We start from the raw sequence: 7,015 nt of genomic DNA, 5'->3' as shown, positions 1-7,015 counted from the left end.
AATTCCTTTGGGGCTTACTGGAGGAAAAATGTCACCAAAATATATTTCAGGTTTCACTGAAAGGGTAAGACTCTTCTAAAATAAAAGATTTTGGACAAAAGTTATTCAGACCCTAGAAGATTTCTGCATTCTGCAAACATAAGATTGTTTGAGCTTCTGAAATAAGTCTCTGACACTGAAGGTCAGATATGATTTTGAAATTTCCAATCTGTGAAAAACCAATATGTCTTTTGGAAGCCTCATCTCCAGTCAGCTTAATGCATATGACTGAGTCATTTGTTCAATGTGGGAAAGATGAAAGATGTTCTGATTTTTTTAAAAAAAAATTTTGGTGGAGCAAAGTCTCTTATTTCCAATGTTTTTCTAAGGGGAAGGAGGAAAATTTGAAATGATCTGATGAGTGAGAAGTTTCAGCTTTTATCTGATGTTTCTTGAAAAGTGTTTGTTTACATATTTCTTGGTGAAACCTTTAAAATAACAAAATCATAGCTTCCTGTTGAGCAGAACATAAAAATGATGCAAACACTGACCCTCGGTCAATGAGAAAAGAGAGAAAAAGAGCAAATGTGAAGGCAATGTTTGTCTTTGATGCACTCTTATTCTGCCAGATCCAATTTTGACTTTCATTTCCTGAATTCAGGATGCTTGCTCTTGGCTACTCAGGGCTCCCATTTGGGGGGGGGGGCTTCAAGATCATTGTGATTGTCTGAGAGAAGGTAAAAGAGCAGATGATTCTCATCAAACAGCAAGCATCTATTAAGTGCTTCCTGTGTTAGGTTCTGGGAATTCAGGGTACTTAATGTCCTAATAGAGGACTTTCCAATAAAGCTACTAGAAAATGGACAACATTCATCAACAACACTGACACAAGCTAAATAAGGAAAAAGTAAGATCCATCCCTTTGTGGTTGGGAAGAAAGAAGAGTTGGGAATTTGAATCTTTTATCTCACAGGCAATATCCCCAAAATTCTTAGACTTTGATAGAAAGGACCATGGAATGTATGTTTCTATCATCTATGTGTGTGTGTGTGTGTGTGTGTGTGTGTGTGTGGAGGGCAGCTAGGGGATGATGTGGGAAAACAGGAGGATTCAAGTTCAAATCCTACCTCAGATGCTAACTAACCTTGGGCAAATCACTTCACCCTGATTGCCTTGCATCCATAGCCATCTCCAGTTGCCTGTTCATATCTAGCCACTAGACCCAGATTTCTCTGGAGGAGAAAGTGAGGCCGGTGACTTGGCACAGCCGCCCTCACTCCACTCAAATCCAATTTAGGTGCTTGTCGTGGCATCATCTTTCTGATGTCATGGTCTTCTTTGAGAATGAAGGAGAAGGGGCAACTAGGTGGCACAGTGAATAGAACACCCACCCTGGAGTCAGGAGGACCTGAGTTCAAATCTGACCTCACACACTTAATAATGACCTAGCTGTGTGACCCTGGGCAACTCACTTAACCCTATTGCCTTGCAAAATCTAAAAGAAGAAAATAAAAGAATGAAGGACAAACGATGCGTGTGTGCATAGATATGTGTGTGGTGTTTGTCCTCCATATTGTCTACCACAAAATCATATGTGCAGTTGGTGTTCAAAATGAGTTTTGAATCCAGCCTGAGAATCATATTATATGCAGTCAGTGGAATAAATTAGACAAAGTAAGATAATCCAATTTCCTAGGTAGAACAAACAAGCTTAATAGATAAGTCCGTGCATTATTTAATGACTATGAAGTTCTAACAATTGAAGAATTTGGGAAAAACTTCATTGAAAGTGATCTTGTTGTAAACTGGGAAGCCAAGTGATGGAGCTGATGGAGCTTTGAAAGATGGCAGAGAGTTGGGAGACAGGAAACAGACTGTAGTCCAGTTTGGCTGGAACACATGGTGGATGAAAGGTAGTGAAAAAAATACACCTGACTATTCTGGTGATCCTGTGACCTTCTCGAGACTCTATCCCAATCTTGAGATATTAAATGAAATGTTAAACTCAGTAATTCTATTGGTAGGAATATAAGATGGATGGGAGACAGATTTGGGGGCAGAAGAGTTCTCATGAGTTGTATTCCTATCTTCAGGGCAATTTCATATACCCTTCTCCCCTTCTCTTGCCCTCCCTAATCTTCAATGATCCCTGAAATCTTTTAAAAAAATGCAAACCCAGCATGTATTTTTGGTGTTTATTCCCCCCTTTTAATTCTTTCTTTCTTACTTTTCACAGCTTTTCCCCTGCTGTTTCTTTCATCATTGCCTCTGATATGTAGCATATATCAATGATGGAATGTGCAGGTAAATTTTCTCCTACCTGGATATAATTTTTATTAACCTTTCCTTTCTTGCCCCACCCCTAGCTAGGCAAATTGATCCACCACTAAGTGTTTTCTCTAGGAACGGACGAGCCAGTAGGACATGTCTCTTTGTAACTCAGAAAGCTTGTCAGCAACTGCACAAAAGGACATTTGATGTTGCTGATAGCCAGAGGTAGCAATTACCTCGAGCTGTTATTATCTCTGGATCACTTTATTATCGAGGTCCCCCCCAAAGTTCTTTATAAGGATTATAACCATTAATTTTTCATCACCTTAGAAAATAAGATTGATAAATTGTAAAAAAAAATTTAAAGAACAATAGGATCATTATATGTTAATATAATTTTTAATGAAAAGCAACTATTTTCCAAAAGAAAAAAAATCTTAGAAGAGTGGCAGTGTTCCATATTTTTGCAAATCTTAAGGTCTGCCATGCCAGCTGGATTCTTAGCTTCTGCCTTCAATCTGTTGACATATGATGTTTTGATTGAAAGAAAATCTAGGGACAAATTGGTGGTGCAGTGGTTAGAACACCAACCCTGGAGTCAAAAGGACCAGAGTTCAATTCCAGCCTCAGACTCCTGATACTTATTAGCTGTATGACCTTGGACAAATCACTTAAACCATTTCCTTGCCAAAAAAAAGAGAAGAAAAGAAAATTAGATATGTAGTTGGAAAAGGGAGGAATATTTTAATAAACCAATAACATTTTAGGATTATTAAGAAAATAAATTTGACTTTGAGGATCCCATGAAAGGGTCTCAGGCTTCTCCAGGAGTTGTTGGACCACCCTTTGGGAACTGTTAGTCTAAACAATGTATTAAAGCTCCAGCATGTGGGCAAGTAGAGTCAGACAGCATTCTCTGAAAAAACCTTTGAGGTTTTGTGGGCTGCAAGCTTAATGCGAATCCAGAATGTTGTCAGCCAAGAAAGTGAATGAGATTTAGGGGTTGCATTAAGAAAGGTAGTACCTGGCATTAGAGAGGTGGTCTGTACTCTATTGTGCTCTGCTCTGATTCCTTTCAGATTACAATTTTGGGAAAGGCAATGATTGACTAGAAGGAGTCTTGGGCAAGGCAACCTGAAAGGGCAGGGGCTTTTAGATCATTACTATACGAGAATCCATTGAAAGGACTGAGCATATTTAGCTTGGAGAAGAAAAGTCCTAGGATGGGTACAATAAAGGTTTTCAAGTATTTGAAATGATTTCTTATGGCAAATGGATCAGACTTGCTTGTCCCCTAAAGACAGAATAAGGACAACAGGCAGGGAGGTGAGGAAAAAAGCTTATCAATTAAAATGGTTTCTAAATGGAATGGGCTACCTCCAATGGAGGAAGATATCTATATCTACATTCATAAATATATATATATAGAAATACATATAAATAAGTATATATATATATATATATATCTGTATGTATGTTCTTATGTATGTTTGCAAACTGGAGGTATTCAGGCCAAGAAAGATTAGGTGCTTGACTTCAAATCCCAAATTTTGCCACTTAAACTATGTGATATTGGATAAAGTCACTTAATTTTCATTGTGCTTCAATTTCCTCATCCTTCCAATAAGACTGTTGACTTCCAAGGTTTCTTTCAGCTCTATAAACCCATGTTTGAAAATATGGATCGCCATTTTGGTGGTATGATGTGGATTATGGCCTCTGAAATGCCTTCCCATGGAGATTCTGTGATTGTCTAATTTGCTGTTTGGGACTTAATTCATATCATCAAAAAGCAGTAGCATTTCATCATCCCACATTCTCTCATATTAGAAAGAAAATGCTGACAGAAATGGTGAAATTATCCAAGCAATGGCATCTTTTGAGGATATTTTTGAAACAATTATCCTCCTACAGAGTTAGCTTAGTCTAGTTTAGCTTTTCTCAAACTTTTTGATTTCAGGATTCCTTAAAGATTATTAAATGATTGTTTATGTGGGTTATGTCTGTTGGTACTTACCATATTGGAAATTAAAATATCAGTATTATCTGGAAAATCATTTTGGTTTTATGGAGCCTCAAAAAAGGATCTCATGGACTCCCTTTGGTCCCTGGTCCACATTTTGAGAATCAATGGTAGTGGAAAGCAGGCAGATGTGGAGTTGGAAAGGCCTAGGAGGGACATTTTTTTCTTTATATTGAGTAAAAAAACTACTTGTATGAAAATTGCTCTTATGGATTTTGCATCTGTCATCTGGGTCCAAGCAGAGCAAATTAAAACTTTTTTTCCATATGTCAGGCTTTTCATATATTTGTAGATCATCTTGGATCTTCCCTACATCTTTTCTCTTGCTTTAATGTTTCCCCATTTATTTCAAGTGGCCCTTATATGTATGGCAGAGTTTTCTCTCATCATTTTGGATCTCTTTCCTCTTGATGCATGCTCTATTTTGACAATATCTCTCCTAAAACACGATGCTCCAAGTCAATTATCACAACACCCCAATGTATGATTAAGGGAGAATATAATAGGGCTACCATCTTTATTATTTTGAATATGCTCACGTCCCACTGTCAACTCATGGTAAGCCTATATTCCATTAGAATTCCCAGATATTTTTCCTACAGACTGCTGCCTAGCTATCACTCCCTAACCTTGAAATTGAAATGTGGGCTCAGTAATTTAGCCTTATTAAGTTTATTTTTTTGCTGATCTGGTCCACCATGGTAGTCTATTGAGACATTTTTGAATCCCAAGACTGGCATCCATTTGTTAGCTATCCAAATTGAGTACATGCTTTCAATCAGTTCAGTGATGAAAATGTTGAATTGCATAAAGTGTCATTCTACTAGAAACCTCCATACAGATGGACAGCGATCCATTAATCACTACTCTTTCAGTCTAGTCAGTTCTTAATTGGGTTTAGCCTACATCTTTTAGAAACAACTATCAGGATTTCTCAAGAGACCTTGTCAGATGTTATGCTCAAACCTTAGTATGTGATATTTATAGAGTTTCTCTGGTGGATTCAGTCTATTTATCCTGTTAAAAATAGAAATGAACTTAATCTGGCATACCTTGTTTTTTTGTTTTGTTTTGTTTTTAGGTTTTTGCAAGGCAAATGGGGTTAAGTGCTTGCCCGAGGCCATACAGCTAGGTCATTATTAAGTGTTTGAGACCAGATTTGAACCCAGGTACTCCTGACTCCAGGGCTGGTGCTTTATCCACTATGCAACCTAGCCGCCCCTCATACCTTGTTTTTTGATGGAACCAGGTTGACTTTCAGTTAATCACTGGTTTCCTTTTTAAATGCCCATAAACCATCTCTTAAATTTTTCCTTCTAAAGCTGGAATCTGTCAAGCATATTCTTCTGTAGACTCCACTGTCTTCCCTCCCCCCCCCAAAAAAAAATCAGGACCTGCTCTTCACATCTCTCTCATTGCCCATGTCCTGTCCATTGGTTTAATTATCACTCAGGTCTCTAGTACTGAACATAGGATTCATTGCCTGCCATTCTGCATGAGGATGAAAGCCACCTAGTATGGTAGACTATGTAATCTTTAGTGTTATTTAATGAATTCATAATATCTGTTTTGGAGAATTTTAAACTAATCGACACATAACTCCCATCACTAGTTTAAAGTGTTCATCCATCTTTTCTAACAGTACTGATTTTCTTCCTTGCTTTCTTGACTTTGTAGCAAGTGAATGGTAAGCAATACAGAATAAGCAGAACAGCATCCTCTTATTAGACTAGGATTTGGAAAAATACCTTAATTAGAGAAAATATGTTTTTAATTGTGAGAGGCATAGAGATATTTGTACAACCTGGCACTGGGATTATCACTGAGTAAAAACAGGGCATCATTGATAGCAGGGCTTCCTACATAACCTCCATGAACTTGGTTTCTGCTAAACACATTTCAGTATTATCTGTTTCCTTTGTAATTTTATTTTATTTTATTAATTTAAAAACAGAGAAGGGACTCATAGGATTCAAAAGATTGACTGTCCAAGAGATCCATAAAATAAAATGGTGATGAAGAATCCCTGAGATCCAACAAGTCTCTGAAGAGATAGAATGTAACTGGGCCCCAGAGGACCCTAGAATTCTATTTTAGTTGAGGCAAGTAGACGATAGTTAATGTCAATGGTTATCATTGTTGACTTCTCTTCCGAGAACAACGTGCTCATATGTGTTCCATAAATTCATAGAGGGTTGCCTACTGTAAAGTCCTCTGGATCTCAAACACTACCAGCTATACCAATGGGTAACCCAAGAGCCAATATGAAGCTATGACACTTTCCCACATGGGCCTAGATCAATGTGGCACTTCCCCCCTCCTCACTGCCACCCTTATCATAGAATCCTAGGAACTAGCTTCAGAATCACACAATGTCAGCATAGGAGAAGGGATCTCAGGGGCCATGTTATTTGGCCTTTGTCCGCAACATGGACCGTGACATTAGGGAGGTGATGCTATGATGTGCAAATGAATTGGATTTAAGTGAGGGAAGTTGGAATGGAGAAGGAAATGGTCTCCATTTCTTTACCAAGAAACCCCAAATGGGGATCATGAAGAGCTGGTCATGACTAAGCAACAACAAAATACCTGGGGGAAAATTTCCTCTCTTCATTCTAATAAGTGACCTTTGCTTAAAGAGTTGCAAGATGGGGCGGCTGGGTGGTGTAGTGGATAAAGCACCAGCCCTGGAGTCAGGAGTACCTGGGTTCAAATCCTGTCTAATCCGGAGGAGGGAACCCA

The sequence above is a fragment of the Macrotis lagotis genome, chromosome 6 (genome assembly GCF_037893015.1).
Source record: "Macrotis lagotis isolate mMagLag1 chromosome 6, bilby.v1.9.chrom.fasta, whole genome shotgun sequence".
NCBI classification, from domain to species: Eukaryota; Metazoa; Chordata; class Mammalia; order Peramelemorphia; family Peramelidae; genus Macrotis; species Macrotis lagotis.
This window is presented reverse-complemented; position numbering follows the sequence as displayed.